Source organism: Pan paniscus, chromosome 18 (assembly GCF_029289425.2).
Source record: "Pan paniscus chromosome 18, NHGRI_mPanPan1-v2.0_pri, whole genome shotgun sequence".
Classification (NCBI taxonomy): Eukaryota; Metazoa; Chordata; class Mammalia; order Primates; family Hominidae; genus Pan; species Pan paniscus.
Window position 1 is genome coordinate 92,312,992 of NC_073267.2, and position 17,891 is coordinate 92,330,882.

General features: G+C 38.4%; 1 long non-coding RNA gene across 2 annotated transcripts in view; it reads right to left on the reverse strand.

Moving 5' to 3' along the window:
- LOC134729316 (uncharacterized) overlaps positions 1 to 13,662 on the reverse strand; it is a 30,354-nt gene extending 16,692 nt beyond the window's left edge. For both annotated transcript variants that reach the window (XR_010110300.1, XR_010110299.1), the window contains exons 1-2: positions 13,362 to 13,662; positions 13,003 to 13,244 (exon numbers count right to left, since the gene is read on the reverse strand). This is a non-coding gene — a long non-coding RNA (uncharacterized LOC134729316). The remainder of the gene's footprint in view (positions 1 to 13,002; positions 13,245 to 13,361) is intronic.
- Positions 13,663 to 17,891: the final 4,229 nt, after the last annotated feature.

Sequence of the window (17,891 nt, forward strand, 5' to 3'; positions counted from 1 at the left end):
ACCTGCCACATTATTGGCTGTGATATTGATTTGCTGGGAAAAGAAAAACAATAAATGAATGAAATAAAAGGCACCAGTCCTGTCCAATAGACCATATTATGTGTCCTTAAGGACTAAGGCTGTTTTATTTATCATCAAAACCACTCCAGCACTATGCAGAGATCATACTAAACAATTAAGGCTTAGTGTTGAAAACGAAGTGACTGAGTGAATGAATGAATGAATTAGTGAATGAATAATTAGTGAAGCATATTACCAACACCAGATTGTTTTTGAGCAATTATTGCTAAATCCAACTTACTCTTTACTTTGTTGGTAGAATGTAGCTTAGCTTGGTTGTGATAATGTTTTGTTAATCACATAACAATATAAGTTAATTTAGACTAATAGTTTTGGCTCCTCAGCATGATTTTAAAACTTGACTTTGTCATCCATCATACTGGATATTTCTTCTAGCTTTGTATCAGTCATAAACGTAGCCAATCTTCCCTCATATCACTGTAATGGAGACTTTTGCCTGCTCAGTCCATGGCTTACTTAGGGGTACAATCAGCCATGTAGGCCAGGAATTGGAAAACCATGGCCTATGAGTCAAATCAGGCCTGCAGCTTGTTTTTGTAAATAAAGTTTTATTGGAACACAGCCACATTTATGTGGTACATACTGTCTGTGGCTGCTTTCACACCTCATTGTGTGAAATTCTATAATGACAGAATCGAGTCATAGTTGTGACAGAGACCATATGGCCTGTAAAGTTTAAAATATTTACTATCTAGTCCTTTACAGAAAAATTTTGCTGATGCTTGTATTAGTCTGTTCTCACACTGCTATAAAGAACTACCTGAAACTGGGTAATTTACGAAGAAAAGAAGTTTAATTGACTCATAGTTCTACAGGCTATACAGGAAGCATGGCTGAGGAGGCCTCAGGAAATGTACAATCGTGGCAGAAGGCAAAGGGGAATTAAAATTCAACATGAGATTTGGGTGGGGTCACAGACCCAAACCATATCAATCCTTGATTTAGATGATAAATCTAACAGTGAACTACATGCCACCGTCTTGTGCATAAGGCCTCCCCTGAGCCTTGTTATGTGCCCTGTTGAAATCAAGATACATTGTGCTCTTACCTCTGTCATTGAAGTAACGTTATCAAGGAGGCAAATGCAATTTTATAGTACAAATGCCTCTAGTGAACCCAACGGATTTCTAGTGATCAATACATTAGGAAACAAAATGTTCACTGAACATATATGTGATCCTTGTTTTGGGAATTCTATCCCTGTGATAGTGAGCCTGGGGTTAACCATTCTGTGCTGGAAAAGGCTTGGAAAAAATGAGGAGTGAACCTCTTTTTCACTTCTGTAGCATTCTTCTCTATCCCATTCCCACAAATGGAGACCCTTTGGTGCTAGATTAAGCTAATGGTTGGCTTTATCTCCCTGGATCACAGTTTTGTCATCTATAAGATATTAGTTTTCAGAGTTAATATGAGGATCAGATGAGATAATTAGTCGCTGTAAAAATAACTATAATTACCAACATTTAGTGAATGCTTTTTGCAGACACTGTGCCAAGAAATTTTAACATTCATTATCTCATTTAATTCTCATAAAACATAGTGAAAATTGCCCCCAGTTTACAGGCAACATACAGATATATTCATTTGTCCCTTAAGCAAGTATTCATTTTATTTATTATTCATTTTTTAACTCACAAACAAAAATTGTATATATTCGTGGTGTACAACATAATGTTTTGAAATATGTATACATTGTTGAATAGTTAAATCAAGTGAATTAACATATGAATTACGTCACATATTTATTTTGGTGAGAATGCTTAAAATCTATTTGCTGATTTTTAAATATACAGTGCGTTGTTATATGATAGATCTCTTGAATTCTTGAATGTATTCCTCTTGTCTAACTGAAATTTTGTATCTTTTTACCAATGTCTCTGCAGTCCATTACTCCCTCATCCCCAGTCCCTGGTAACCACTCTTCTATTCTCTGCTTCTATTAATTCAGCTTTTTTAGATTCCACACACAAGTGAGATCATGTAGCCTCTGTCTTTTTGTACCTGGTTTAATTCACTTAGCATAATGTCCTGCAGGTCCATCCATGTTGTTACAAATGGCAGGGTTTCCTTCTTTTTTAAGGCTGAATAGTATTCCATTGTGTATATATACCACATTTTCTTTATCCACTTATCCATTGATGGACATGTAGATTGGTTTTATAGCTTGGCTGTTGTGAACAATGCTGCAGTGAACATGGAAGTGCAGATAGATCTTCGACATTCTGGTTTCATTTGCTTTTGATGTATACCCATTAGTGGACTGCTGGATCATATGGTAGTTCTATTTTTATTTTTTTTAGGAAACCCCATACTGTGTTCTATAAATGGCTTTATTTATATTCCCACCAACAGAGTTTCACTTTTTTCCATACTCTTGCCAACACTTAGCTTTCATCTTTTTGGTAGTAACCAATCTAATAGGTGTGAGGTGATATCTCACTGTGGTTTTACTTTGCATTTCCATGATAATTAGTGATATTGAGCTTTTTTTTATACATGTGTTGGTCATTTTATGTCTTCTTTTGAGAAATGTCTATCCAACTTGTAGTGGAAGTCCTAGCTAGGGTAATTAGGCAAGAAAAAGAAATAAAAAGCAGCTAAATCAGAAAGAAAGAACTTAAATTATTTATGTTTAGAGATGACATTATCTTATATATAGAAGACTCCTAAAGACTCCACAAATAAAACTGTTGGCGGTAATATAAAAATTCAGCAAAGTGGCATGATACAATATCAACAAAAAAATCAGTACTATTTCTATACATTAACAATGAGCTGTCTAAAAAAGAAAGCAAGAAAACACTCTCACAATAGCTACAAAAAATAAAATACTTAGAGATAAATTTAACAAGGAGGTAAAAGATCTCTACACTGAAGACTATAAAACACTGATGCAAGAAATTGGACTAGACATAAATAAATGGAAAGATATCTTGTGTTCACGGACTGAACTAATTTATATTGTTAAAATGTCCATACTACCTAAACTGATCTCCTGATTCAGTGCAATCTCTATTAAAATTCCAGTGACTCTTTTCACAGAAGTAGAAAAAAAATTCTAAAATTTATATGGAATCACAAAAGATCCTGAAGAGCCAAAGAAATTTTGAAGCATCACATTACCTGACCTTAAAATATACTACAAAGCTATAGTAATGAAAACAGCATGGTACTGGCATGAAAACATACACACATAGACCAATGGAACAGAATAGAAAGTCCAGAAATAAATCTACACATTAATGGTCAATTGACTTTTTGACAAACATGCCAAGAACACATACTAGGGAAAAGACAGTCTCTTCAATAAAAGTTGTTAGAAAAAGTGGATATCCAGCTGGGTGCAGTGGCTCATGCCTGTAACCCCAGCACATTGGGAGGCCAAGGCTGGAGGATCACCTGAGGTTGGAAGTTTGAGACCAGCCTGACCAACATGGAGAAACCCCATCTCTACTGAGAATACAAAATTAACTAGGCATGGTGGTGCATGATTGTAATCCCAGCTACTTGGGAGGCTGAGGCAGGAGAATCACTTGAACCTGGGAGGTGAAGGTTGCGGTGAGCTGAGATTGTGCCATTGCACTCTAGCCAAAAAAAAAAAAAAAAAAAAGAAAAGAAAAAAAAGAAAAGAAAAAGAAAAACTGGATATCAAAAAGAATAAAATTGGACCCTTGCCTTACACCATATAAAAAATCATCTCAAAGTACACTAAAAAGTTAATATTGGCCGGGCGCGGTGGCTCATGCCTGTAATCCCAGCACTTTGGGAGGCTGAGGTGGGTGGATCACGAGGTCAGGAGTTCAAGAGCAGCCTGGCCAAGATGGTGAAACACCATCTGTACTAAAAAACCCTGTCTCTAGTAAAACTACTAGAAGAAAACATGGAGAAAAAGCTCCATGATGTTAGTTTGGGCAATAGTTCTTTTGGATCTAACCCCCATAAAACACAGGCAGCAAAAGCAAAAATAGACAAATGGGATTACATCAAAGTAGAAACTTCTGCATAACCAAGAAAAAGTCAACAGAGTGAAGAGATAGCCTATGGAATGGGAGAAATTATTTGCAAATCATGCATCTAATAAAAGGTTAATATGCAAAATATATACGAAATTCAACTCAGTAGCAAGAAAACAATCAATTCAAAGAAGGGGAAATCTGAGCAAGTATTTTTTAGGCACTACTATAAGCCAGGTACTATATCCCAAGTACTATTCTAGCACTTGGGATACATCTTTGAACAAAACCAACAAATGTCCCTACCCTCATATGTGTGGAGAGTGGAGGCAAACAATAAACAACACATACAATAATAACAAATATATTTAATATATTAGAAGATAATTACTGCTATGGAAAAATGAAAGTAGAACAGGGAAAGGGAGACTGAAAGTGCTGGAGATAGGTTGAGGGAGGGAAGAAGTGATCAGGGTTGGCCTCATTGAGAAGGTGATGGTATCAATGAAATCTTGAAAGAAACAAGGAAGTCAGCCCCATAGACATCTGAGAGAAGAGCCTTCCAGTGTCACTAGCTTTGGTTGTGGCACAACCAGGATTCCAAGTCAGCTCTGTCAGACTGCAGAACCCAAACTCACAATAACCAAGGTCAACAAATGTTAGTTCCCTGCTCAGTCCTCTCCAAGAAATGTGCTGTGAATTCCTGTTTTGTTTTGTTTTTTTTTCCCTTGGCTGTTGCCTACATTCATTCTGGGCTTGCCTTGCCTCAAGCCATTCCTATAGGTCAACATGGATGTCCCATCTTTGTCTCTGATCACATGCTCTGCCTTTATAATGGGACCTTTTCAGACCTGATGGCTTCTGAGGGCCATGGTGCTGCTTTTCTGGCTTCAATTCTTGTGTTTTTCACTGAGTAGTTTGTGATTTCATCTCAGCAATCCTCCTTCAGAATCTTCTGGCCCTTCTAAGTCGTGTAACTATTTAGCCTACCAAACATCATGCCCATACTTTCTCTGTGTAAAGTAGACAGCTGTACTTTTATCTTCTTTGTTGTTGTTTGCTCAAGAAGCCAGAGTCACTTTCTGTCACTTACAACCATAGGACTCTGATACCACGGTTTTAAAATAATCTAATTTCTTAGGAAAGTAGTTTTTTTGGTTGTTGTTGCTTTCCAGTGCTGGTGTTTTTTCTTCCCTTATTATTAAAAATCTCAGGAAAGTAGAGTTACCTTTTTATGGCCTACTGCCCCTCTGTCACTACTAACGCCTTTCTTTTCAAACCCAGGCTTAGTCCTCTGTCACAGGTTGCTTTATTGGTTCATCGGCACCAAGAGGTTGAAACAGTCTTCAACGTAGCAACTCTCCAGACCCTCTATTTTTAGCTGAATTAGATTCCTAGCAGATGTCTGGATAGTAGACGTCTCTCTTAATTACCATAACTTGTCTGGGTGCCATTTTTGAGATCCCCAAAATAGAGATTGAAAATAGAACCCACCTCATAGGGCTGTAGTGAAGATCAAATGCAAAAAGTGCATACAAGGACAGTTATCACAGTACTTGGCCTTGGCATGTAGTGAGGATTTCTGCACGTCAGCTATTCCAGTTAGAGGGAGGCACTTTATTTGTGTTGGAGAGAGAGAGACAGACTGTTTCAGCTCAGCTCCACTACTCATCAGCTTCGTGATTCTGAGTGATCGCTCATACTCCCTAGGCTGTAAAGCTGGAATGATAATAGCAATTTGAGTAGTACATGTAATAAAAAGTATAAAATAATATGTATAAAAATCCTAGAATAATAACAATTTTAGTATTAAATGAGATAAAAGGCATAAAAATGCATAAAATTATGTGAATAAAAATGTTGAAATAATATCAACTAAGTATTGAGTCCAATAAAATGTACAAAACACAAACCCTATAATAATAAAAGCAATTTGAGTATTGAATGGGATGAGTATAAAATGAATATTAATGCTATCAATCAAATATTAAGTAAAATAATATGTATAAAGGGCTGAGTATGGTGTCAGACACTTTGTATAAGCACTTGAAAAATACACTCCAGTGTTATTGTTGTTAATATCATTGACATTGTACTACCACAACATCTCCTCACTGTTAGAACGTGTTGCTGTCAAGGTTGTCCTATGCGATAAAGCTCCTCTTTTGGGAGATACCAAGTGAGCACTTAATAATAACAATTCTGATCATGCACCATTACTCTTTAGGCATATATTTACCATGTTAGATTGTCTTTTCTTCAACAATCTCATGAGCTCTCACATGAAAGTGGCTCCAAACACAAATTGGCAGTCAAATTGGGATTTTACAGATTTTATCTCTAACAATATTTTTATACCAAAAGGCTAAATAGGATCTTTTAGGAATTTGAGAGTTCTCAAAGGGACTAATTTTCTCCAAAGAACTAGGTCACATAAAAGGAGAAGGGGAATGAACATTACCCTCCAAGAAGCTATGTATATAGGTAGACAAAAATTAGTTCTATCTATTAGAGCAGATTATTTGGTTTAAAATTAAGTGAGAGAAAAATTATATACAAGTGACACCATAAGAGTATCCTGGAGCCTGTATGGCTAGAGGGGAGTAGTTTGCTGAGATAATAGTTATTAATCATCACTGGGTCATGGCTGTGTGCCATTATCTTTCATTGCCCTGGAGATTCACTCTGCTCCCTTCTTGCTGCTCAGTGCCTTGGAGGCTACAGACTGCCTCACCGGGGCTCCTGGGCCCCCTGCTTCTAGTTGGGTGGCTAATGGAGAACGCTAGACGGAGCAAAGAGGGTGAGGGTACCTTGGGCTGACTGTGTCCTTTGACTTAATGTCACATGTCCGGTCGGGAGCAACTTTTCTCTATGATGCTGTCTTGCTGGGCCATGAGTTGTTTGAATGAAGCTAGACTCTAAGCTCTGTGAGGAGACATTCACCAGTGTCTACTCTGTTCACCACTGTACCCCAGCACAGTGTCTGGCCCAAAAGAGGTGCTTGATAAATATATTTCTATCAAAGGAATACACTGGGGATGCCTCACTAAATTGCATTCTAAGAAGAACCACCACCTAAACCTGCCTTGTGCACTAGCTATAAAAAGAAGCCACACTCTCTCTGAGCAGGAGTTCTTAGAAATAAAGGCTCTTAAAATTCCCATCCACAAGCTGTGACTGCATCATATTAGTGATTTCCACTGGATTGCGCATGAGGTCCCAGATGTTTGAGTCTTTTATTTTACAGCATTTGCTTTTCTGTGAGGTTTCAATTAATTGAATTGGGAAAAACTGTAAGCCCCGTGACGGTGGAACTATCTCTTTGACAAAACCACATGCTGTAAAGTCAAAGATTCTTCAATATCCTTTTTGTTTAGGTCCATAAGGCTGAATGACTGACTTGACTGATTTTCTTTTTTAATATGTTTGCTATAGCAGCTAGAAATTTTGATGTCACACATATAAAGGCCACAGGGTCATTTGGGGAAACCCGCTTAGGTGGCATGGCTTCCTAGATCATCATAGGATAATCTGGAGGAGAATCTGAAGAATTCCTTTTGTTACATTCTAGGCTATTTTTTCCTGAGATTTGAAGATGCATTTTCTCTCTGTCATTTTCTCTCATCAAAGCCTCAATAAATGTTGTCTTTAGCAACAACCACTCAATTCTACTGTTCTTGTGCATACTAACTCCCCCCACCCCTCACCTCTCAAACATCAGTGATATTGCATGACATAGTGCATTCCCTACCACTGATAGCCTATTTCTTTTTTTGTTTGCTTGCTTTTGTTTTCATTTTGTTTTTGAGACAGAGTCTCATTCTGTTGCCCAGGCTGGAGTGCGGTGGCATGATCTCGGCTCACTGCAACCTCCACCTCCAGGGCTCAAGTGATTCTCGTGCTTCAGCCTCCCCAGGAGCTAGGATTATAGGCACTCATCACCATGCCTGGCTAATTTTTGTATTTTTAGTGGAGGTGGGGTTTCACCATGTTTGCCAGACTGGTCTCGAACTCCTGACCTTAGATGATCTGCCCGCCTCGGCCTCCCGAAGTGCTGGGATTATAGGCGTGAGCTACCGCACCTGGTGGTAGCCTGTTTCAACTCACCATATGTGAAAGTCTGCAATTGCATTTTCCTCACCCATCAGGGTGATCAGTATTCCACATCGTTCTAATCATGTGAATCCTTGTTGTCCATCAGCTGGCAATGACTCAACAGTAGACTCTCGTTTATTTTTCCCACAACCGCTTCTGTTTGCTAACTGCCCTAGTTTTGGTTTCCCAGAGGTCAAGTCTGATCAGGGATTCAAGTACATGCAATTTGTTGAGAGAATGCCCTTAAGAAATAACTGAGGGAAAAGGGGAATGAAGATAGGGAAGGGAAATGCTGAGTAAAGATGTAATCACAGGTAAAGTCTAGTCTTGGCCTGATCCATGGGGGTATTCCTGCCTTAATTTGCCCCATGAAGTTGTCTTTGCTACTTGAAGCAAGGAGATTGCCAGTCATGAACTGTGGGCTGCCTCTGGTCAATGGCGTTTCCTTTGGATGAAACAGTTCTTGTCCTCCTAGGGCATATGATGGAAATGGAGAGCACCTGTGAGCTGTTAGTAGCCAGAGTTCATAGCAACTTTACTTGACTAGTAAAGGGGCCTGGGTGGGGTGATCAGAGCATCTGCTACATTAACTTGTATGATCTCATAACAATCCTATGAGGAAGAAGTCATTATAATTATCATTTTACAGATGAGGCAACATCTTGGGTTGTGTGTCTCAGAGACAGATCCTGAGACTAGATTTATGTGGTTTATTTAAAAAAAGTGTTACCAATACTTTAGAACTTCTTACAGAAAATTCAAGCAGGTGTAAATGAAATCCTCTCTAACACATTCTATGAGAATAGCACTACCTTAATACCAAAACAAGATAAAGACATTACAAGAAAACTACAGACCCAGTATCTCTCATGAACAAAAACCCTCAACAGAATACTAGGAAATAAAATATAAAAATCTATAAAAAAATACCACAACCAAGTAGAATTTATTGTAAGTATGCAAGGCTGGTTCAACATTCAAAAATCAATCATTGTAATCCATTATATCAATCGGTTAAAGAAGCAAAATTATATAATATCAACTGATACACAAAAAGCAGTTGACAAAATTCAACACCCATTTATAATAAAAAATTAAGCAAACTAGGAATAGAGGGGAACTTGTTCAACTAAAAAAACATATATAGAAATTATTTACAGCTGATATCATACTTAATGGTAAGAAATTGGACATTGTCCTTCAACAGAATAAGGCAAGAATGCCGTTGTTTACCACTCTTATTCAGCATTGTACTGAAAGTTATAGCTACTGCAATAAGACGAGAAAATGAAATAAAAGATATGCATGTTGAAAGGGAAAAATAAAGCTCTTTATTCACAGATGATCTGATTGTCTGAAAATCCCAAAGAATCCATGAAAAAGAAAAATCAGTCATGGGACTAATCAGTAACTATAGCAACGTTGTGAGATATAAGATGCATTTACAATAGCATTAAATTTTTTTAAATGAAGTGTTTAAATGTAAGTAAAATAAGTACAAGCTGTATACATGGAAAACTGTAAAACACTGATAAAAGAAATCAAAGAAGATCTAAATAGATTGAGATATATTGTGCGTTCATAGATTGGAAGACTATTTTTAAAATGTCAGTTCTTCCCAACATAACATGTATATTCAATGCAATCTCAATCAAATTCAAGCAACATATTTTGTAGACATTGACAAAGAATTCTAAAGTTTATTAGGAAAGGCAAAAGACCTAGAATAACCAATAGAATACTGAAAAAGAAATCAACAATTGCCAGGGGTTTGAGGGAAGGAGAAAGGGTTGTGTAAGTCAAGTTTGAAAGGTTTTTTACAGTAGTGAATCTATTCTATATGGTACATTAATGGTTGATATATGACACTATGCATTCATTAAAATTCATAAGTTTATAGTATAAAGAATGATCTTTGGTGCACGCAAATGGAAATATTTAGGAAGTTGTAAGATTCCAAGATGAAATGTAGAATGTAACAAAAGAATCTAACTGTTTTACAAATGTATAAACCAACTTTACTGAAGGGGCTGACAGAAAAGAGAAAAAGTTGCTGATCTAAGTAACTTTGAAATGAGTGAAGTCTGTAAGATTAAGTATATAAGCACTGTCCCCTAGTTGATAAAATTGTTTCCTATAGGAGTATGGGTTAACAACTCTGAAATCTCTATTCATAGATAGTGGAAATGTAAATCAGTGACAGATAGTAGAAGCCATCATTTCTCACTGTTGGTGCTGGAGGTTATAGACAAGCAAGGAAAGATGGCTAGAATGATTTATTAGATAGTGAATTAGAGTCAGAGACATTAGGGTGAACATGCTTGGCTTAATATATAGATCTGTGTATATATGTGTATGCAGAGATTAGTGTACATACATACATGTACACATATGTATGCATGCATATGTATGCAAGTATGTACACATGTATGCATGTATGTACATATATATGTATGCATATACATACGTACATACTGATATATATATTTTAAAAATATGTTTTGGATGATCAGTTTTGAGGTATACTGCTCCATTATCTGGTAGAATGCTTCTCAGGTGGGGTCTGATAATCCAATATAACTTGTCAATATTGATCTGTCAGTTGAGGGGTAATGACACCCCAGTAGCCATCTAACACACAGATCTTGGCTTCTAATACAATTTTCAAATAAAAGTAACTAGGGCTCCTTAAAGAAATTGCTGATTCTAGGACTTGGATAGCATTACACAAATGAGCTTCACAGCTTCTTGTGCCAGAAAATAAGAAAGTGATGGAAATAAAAATGTAAAAACTGCACAATGATGGTGGTATGTTGAGGGGCACAGGATCCAACTGAAAGAGTTCTCAATGGCCCAAGCTAGAACAATTTGTGCAAAAACTGGTGTACATTGTAGTATAGCCTGAAGTATATAGTAAATATGTATGAGTTTATGTTGATATAAACAAATGATTGAACAAATTAATAAATAGGAGACAAATCTCCCATGCAGAAGAATTCCAAATAATGTACATAGATACTTCACTTGCAAGGAAGTGGATTATAATTCCCTACTCCCTAGGTGTGGGCTACAAGTAGTGACTTCCTTAAGAAGAGTACAGTATGGAGAGTGGGGAGGAGAGTAACTTTAGAGAGTGTATAGTCTTTATATATTGTAATGAAAATGACACTTTATTTCTGTGGTCTTCTTTTCTCAATTCCACACCTTTAGTTTAATTATGAGAAACATATTAGGCAAATCTCAACTGAGGAGCATCCTACCGGATAATGGACCAGTATACCTCAAAACTGGTTATCCCAAATGAAGAAAGCCTGGGAAAATGTCATAGCGAAGAGGAGCCTAGGGAGGCTTGATAACTAAATGTCATGTGGGATCCTGGATGGACTCCTGTAGCAAAAAATGAACATTAGGTGAAAATTAAGGATATCAGAATAAATATGGCCTTTACTTAGTAATTATCTATCAATATTGAGTCCATTATTGTGACAAATGTATCCTATTAATGAAATATGTGAATAATAGAGAAAACTGGATGTGGAGTATATGGAAATCTTGTAGTATCTTTGCAAATTTTTCCGTACATAAAACTACTCTAAAATGAAAACTTTATTATTATATTAAAAAAAAGAGAAAGTGTTTCCCGAGGAAATTGGTATGGGAGTGAAAGAAACAGAGTAGGGCAGGACAACAGGGTGAGATTTTGAGTGAAGACCCAGCCTCAGCCTGAACCTGTGCAGGAGCTCTGGAGGTAAATTGCACAGCAGACTTTATCCTGTCCATAGTTGAGGCTGTTGGACATTGATATTCCTGCACGAGTCACTGATCACAGATGCCGCTGGGGTCATAAACTCCTAGACTCTGTTTGTTTGAGCAAAGTGGCTCCAGAAGTCCATGGGTGATCTTCAGAAGAGAATAAGGTGAAAGCGTGCTGAAGTAGGTGCACCATGGACACACCCAACTGATAAGGGGATTATTCAAGGAGGTTTAGGCAGCACCTTCAGTATTCACTACCCTGAGCCACAGAGAAAATAACTCACCAACAGTCACAGCACTGGCAGGTCGCACAGCCAGAATTCACAGCTGGGCTACGTGGCCTAGAGCTGGCTCCCAACACTACATGGTAGTATGCTGTCCTGAAGGCTCTGCAACTCTCACAAGGCTTGCAACTCTCAATGACATTGAGAATTACAATTCATGATTTCCTGCACTATTGAGGGTCTGGGAGATAACAGTGGATATGCAGATTATGTTCTGACCCAAGAAGTTCCCACAGAGAAATCTCCGAATACCATGCAAATCTAGGAGAAAAGATATTCTGTAAATATGTATTGAATGAATGCACATTTTTAGCAAAAAATTCAGTGGATCTTAACTAATGGTGACAAACTGGGCACTGACTTTTCAGGCTGGGAAAGAGAGAGAACTGATGGGGCTTAGCAGAATCATCATCACCATCAGAAATTGCCTCTAGCAAAAAAAGAGTCCTAGTCTGACAAGCTGTGGCCATAAATGTCTATTTCCCGCATTGCCCCCAATACCAAAGGTCCACATATGTCCCATTAAACAATTTCCAAGTGACAGATCCCAGGACACCAGGCTGCCAGAAGAATCATTGCTAATGCAGGTTTTATAATCTCCACTCATGTAACATAATTGGATTAAGGCTGTTTCCCAAGGAAAGAAGCAAAATGGTGCTTACTGTGGACAACTTTTCTTTACAAGCAAGCTGTGTGATAACAGAACAGAGATTACCATTCCTAACCACCTGCCACCATGAACCTGGAGGATGCTTATTGTAAAAATGCCTCTTTCCTCCACCAGGGTAAGGCAAAAAAGTAAGTGCTACTGTTAGTGGAATTTATTTATGGCTCACCTTGCTCTGTTGCTTTTGGTTTCTCGCCCCTCTGAATTCTGCTTCTGCTGCTGCTTTCTTGCTCTTATTTTGTCAAGAATCCAAAGTGTTCTGTTAGTTACCATGTGTTAGTCAGCCTATACAACAGGCTGCTGCTGTAACAATTAACTCTGACATCTCAGTGTATTAAGTAAAACAAGGCTTATCTCCCACATGAAGTGCCTTCTCACATCTTTCTAGTTATGTTGTCTGGAACACATGGTCTGCAAGAGAGGAGAAGGGTGTTAAGGCACACTAAGTCTTCATTACCTCAGCCTGAGAGACCCACATGTCACTTCCACTCAGAGTTCTTTGGCCATATCTAGTTGCATGGCCCCCACCTGACTGCAAAGGAGTATTCAGTTCTTTGGTGAGTGTGCCAAATTTCTAGAAGCTTGAGATTACGTTTTTGTTCCTGATCGATTGTGTTTTGAAGATAATAAGGAAGTATGAGATAGAGGCTGGTATAATAAAGTCAACTCATAATTTGTAAAAATGTGTTGTCCATTATAATAGTAGCCATGTCTGGCTATTTCATCTTAAATGTACATGTAAATTAAATTTTCAGTTTCTCAATTACATTAGCCATATTTCTATTGTTCAACAGCCCATGTGCCTAGTGACTATCATATTGGATAGTGCAATATGGGACATTTCCATAAGTACAGAGTTTTCTCAAGCATTCTAAAATATTTCAGAACATTCTAGAATGTTCTAGAGCAAGTGACTACTATGTTATGACTCTAACAGAGGCTTTTAAGGAGTTTATCCAGGCTTCTGGCTTAAGGTTTTCTTTGGTGAAAATCAGCCTGATGTGCTTTAGTGATTCTGAAGCTGTGTTAGGAAGAGATCCATTCTGATTTTAGCTGGTTTGCATGCTTTTATGTAAGATTTAGCTGAAACAATGGACTTCATGGGTGAGAAAAATTTGAAAATCACTAGAGGAATGTAAAGAGGCTAAGGGGGCATAAACATCTGAATTTAAATCCTTTTCCTTCCACTTATGAGCTATGAGATCTTAGAGAAGTTAACTGATGAGCAGATCCACAGATTTACCATCTCTAGAGACTGAGATGGAATGTCCACCTCACAGTGTTGTTACAAAGGTGACAGGATCCAATGTGTGAATGAACTGCATGGATCCAGTGCTTTTTAGTAACAACTCAGGAAATGATAGATATCCTCATAATCATCACTGTAATTCTACAACGCTCATCAATAATTTAGAAGAAACTAATTGTGGGTGACATAAATCTAAGAATGATAGGAAACATGTAATTCGACAAAACCAGATTCACAAAGATCATAAAAAGGATAAAATATTGTGCTTAGTTTAAGAAGAGGAAGTTTGGTAAGTATAAGCATAACATTTTACCCTGGAGTCCAGGAATGTAAGTACATAAGAATAAAATTGGAGACAATGTAGTCTAATGGCACCATATTGGAAGATAGTAATGTCACTGTTGTTCAATCCTGTAATAGGGCTGTATCATGAAATATGAATGTCCTCACCTCTTTGCCTTAGCAAACCATACATGGATGAGGCTTTAAGTCTTGTTATTTTAGGAGAAGGCAAGAAAGCTGGAGCAGTTTTTCTTCTTTCAGAAAATATTTAACATCTCCTATGGTCCAAGATAGTCTATAGTACCAAACATCAAAAGATTGGCCATTACTCTCTGAGAGCCCACAGACTGCAGAAGGAGAGATATATTGATCAAATAACCACCCAAATAAATATAAAATTAAAAATGTGATATGTGCCAGGACAGAAAGGTCCATGGTGTTCAAAGAACCTTTACTAGGAGAACTTTTTTTTCTATTCAGGGAGACCAGGGAAACTTTCCTTTGAAACTGAATATTCAGCTCAGACCCAGGTAGAATAGAGGTGACTTGGCAGAAGAGGAGGAGTTTCCAAGTCACAAGGACCACACTTGTAAACATGAGGTGAGAGAGAATAAGACGCATTGAGTGTAGAGGGAAAGGCTCCTGTTGAAGGGGAACACATCTTGGAACATAAGGTTCAGGGGAGGCAGGGGCCAGACCACAGGGGGCCATGTAGGCTATGCTATGATTTGGATCTTTATTCCAGAAGCAATGGTAAGCATTGATGGGATTTGTATAAGAAAGTAGTATGGTCGTATTTGCCCTTTGACAAGTTTACAAGACTACAAGATAATTACAAGTATATCTACTGACATGATGCATTGTATCGTTGATTTCCTATTGTTAATCCACCCTTGCTCTGAAAGAGTAAACCATATTTGGTTATAACAACTTTTTCTTTCCTTCTTTATTCATGCATCCATGTAACAAATACTCATTAAGTGCCACCTACATCCCCAGCATTCTAGGTGCTAATTCACCCATGGGCAGATAAGGACCTTGCCCCTGTGGAACTTCCAGTCAGGGATACAGACAACAAATATGTACAAATAAATATGAAGCAAAGCACAGCGTATTAAGTAAACAGGGAGCAAAAGAGAGGCTCTATTTCAGATAGTCAGGGAAGGCATCTCCAAGGAAGTGACATTTGCACGTAGACATCTGAGTTATGGGAGGTAGGGCACCCCCAGGAACAGGCCCAGCTTCTTCATCCCTCTAGGAGCTCCTCCATTCTCACAGACACATACTAATTGAATTTTCACATTTTCCACTCTGCTCTTCCCTGCCTCCAAGGAGAACCTTAATTATGCTATTGAATATCTGGATTCCCATTGAGCTTCAGTAGTGAACTCAGCATTGTATCTTTCTCATCCTTTCCACCTGTCCTTCACTGCAGCTCCCTGACCTGGCTCTGCAAAACCCATGCTCTGCTCATTTCTTAAAGAATACAATTTTGAAAGATGTGTTTTTGTTTGTCCCTATGCCCGTTATCCTTTTAAGTGTGTTCATTTTGTCATTCATTCATTTGGTCATTCTCTTATTCATTTGCTCAACACTTCATTTTGTTAGTGACCCCTTTGCTCTGGGTATTGTATTGGTGTGATCGTACTGGCCTTTCCTTAGAGGGTAAGGGATGTCTTCTCAAGGGACTGGGAAGAACACCCTACAGGTGTTGACTTCTTCGTCTCCAATGAGATCTTAGTGATGTGTCCATACACAAACTCACTTTTCATGCTCAGCAGGCAGGTAGCTCTACTACAGCCCTCCTGCAGTGAGGAGGAAGCTTCTTCCTTCAACTTGGTTTCTCAGACTCTTTTTGCAGTTTTTCATTGTACAATGTGGGCATGAGAAACCACATTGCTACCAAAAGGACCTTTCCTCAGGTAGTGAAGTATCTTAAAATGAAACCTAATTATCATCACAGCACATGCCAGTGTTATTTTCTTACAATGAATGGAGATAAGGAAGAGCAATTGATGGGGAAGGAGAAAGGGACCGCCCTGACCCTAGTTCTGGGTATCTCAGAAGGGTGTTCCTGGAGATTGGCTTCCATTTCTTTCCTGAGAAGTGCAGGAATAAGGGAATGAAGTAAAATTTAACGGACTGAGGGGCTGGTGTGTTGCCTACCTTTGTGTGTGTTGGAGGGCATTTATGCTGTTATGAATGAAAGGGTAGTACATATGGTATGTATTTCAAAAATTGTGCCTTTCCATCCATCCCTTTCATCAGTGCAGTTAGTAAAAATTTCCCCAGGATTTTTGTCATTTTTTTTTCTGCAAGGGCCAGCTGCAGTCTGTTGTTTGTATCTTCAGGATTATTTCATAAAAATTTGGGAAGAGGCAGTCACAGCAGGCCCAGGTGTGTTGTCTCTATGTTCACCCAAAAGTGTCCCTAAAGGAAAAAACTTCAGAGTTCTTAAGATGGAATATGCTGTCTCCATGAAATCATATTTCCCATCTACGAAGGTGGTCAGGCATGAGCTGGGTCATCATTTGGCTGTGTGCTGAAGTAGTGATTCCAGATGTCTTGAGTCAGGCATAATAAGTGGGTTTTACCTTGTGTGCCCAGCCTGATGGATTGTTCCTGGCTGTTTGGGCTCAGTAGGATGAATATCATGATCCATTAACAAGGTCTGTCCTGGATATGGAGAGTGGGGAGGATGGGGGCACACACACCATGTATTTGTCATCCCTAGGAAGGGAACTGAACTAGAGAATTGCAATGCACTGTGAACAATGAGAGTACCAAGATGAGTGGCCTCTGTATCTTCATCTAAATACTTCATGGGAACGTGATTAGCGATATTAGCCCGAGCAGTGCTTCAGGAAGGTCCAGAAATTAGGTGTAGTAGGAGCTCCAAAATAGACTATTTTAGAGGTGGGAGGATTGTAAGTTCACATTGGTGATATCTCTAGAAAGTCGACCACCTAGGAAGTCTGTTTCTTTCATTGGTGCCACTTGCTTGTCATTGAGTTTGTTGGTTTGTTGCTTGATTAATGTGTATTTTCATCATTTATTGAGCATTTACTATGTGCCATGTTCTGTGCTAGATTTTCAAGATAGAGATGGATCAAATGATGAACAACTCCTAACTTTATGCCTTCCAGAGAAATTGGGCCACTTGAAGGTATCTGCCTTGGACCTTAATTGATTTCGCTTGTATAACATTTAGCCTTCTTCCTTTTCTTTTCTGGAAAAAAGCCCCTATATTTATTTCAGGAAATTTCTACCATTTTATGAAGCTCTTGTAGACAGCAGAATGCACATACTGTCCACCCTTTCCTCCCACCCACTACAGGAGTGGGCACAGGGTCCAAGCTAGGCCGGTCACAGGACAAAGGCTGTGTCCAAAGGGATTGGCCATTATGGTGACGGTGTGGTCCTGGTTTCTGTACTTCTCTCAAGTCCCCTTTAGCTCAGTGAGTTACCAGTTTCCTCCAACTAAACCCCCTTGATTTTCTAAGCATGGCTTGACTTGGCTTCTGTGA